We start from the raw sequence: 859 nt of genomic DNA, 5'->3' as shown, positions 1-859 counted from the left end.
TGAAGTTACATGTCAGTCCACCTCTCATTAACACATATTCTCCAATAACCTTATTTTTTTTCATTGGGTCAGCACAAGTCATTTTTATCCCCATTTTAGGCAGTAAAGTGCTGAACTTGAACATCCCTAAACTGCTTTAGCTAGGGGAGGTATTTAATCATGCTGTATTGGAAGTCATGGTACTTACGTTTCAAACTAAAAGTGACAGGGAAGAGGAATGCAATTTGAGCCTGAACTTTTATATCAGAAATTTCTCATCCCCTCCCAAAAGGAGCAGAATATGTCTTTCCCATCATCATATCACAGCAGAGAAGACAAAAACTACAGCTCAATAACTATATATAGTTATACATATATATATATATATATATAATACATATATTACATGTAATAGCATTGCAGCTTTGTAATAGCAAGAGATTGGCAACAACCTAAACAGGATGGATACACAAACTAATGGGTAGGGTCCTTGATTCGGTGGGGGAAACATGCATAGGGAAAAAGTGGGAAGGTGAATTCTCAGTGTATACTTTAAGTCATTTTGATTTTTGAACCATTTAAATACTATAAAGATGAAATAAATTTTTAAAAATAGATTTAGAGCAGACACATAGAGAATACTCCCCATATAGTAATAAAGTAATAGGGATGCTGATATAAAAAAATGCAAGGTGATCATGGAAGAAAAGCTATGTGAGAGAGAACAGTAAATCAATAGAACTTTGACAAAAAAGGGATATAACTGAAAGGGAATATTCTCTTAGCTATACCTTGGTTAGGGTTTTCTCACCAGTTCTGGAAACATTCTTTCTTAGCAAGCTACCGCGAGCTGAGGAAGAGCACCAGCAAACAGTGCGGC

Source organism: Pteropus alecto, unplaced genomic scaffold, assembly GCF_000325575.1.
Source record: "Pteropus alecto unplaced genomic scaffold, ASM32557v1 scaffold76, whole genome shotgun sequence".
In the NCBI taxonomy this organism is placed as follows: Eukaryota; Metazoa; Chordata; class Mammalia; order Chiroptera; family Pteropodidae; genus Pteropus; species Pteropus alecto.
The sequence above is the reverse complement of the archived record's forward strand: the minus strand, read 5'-3'. Positions refer to the sequence as shown.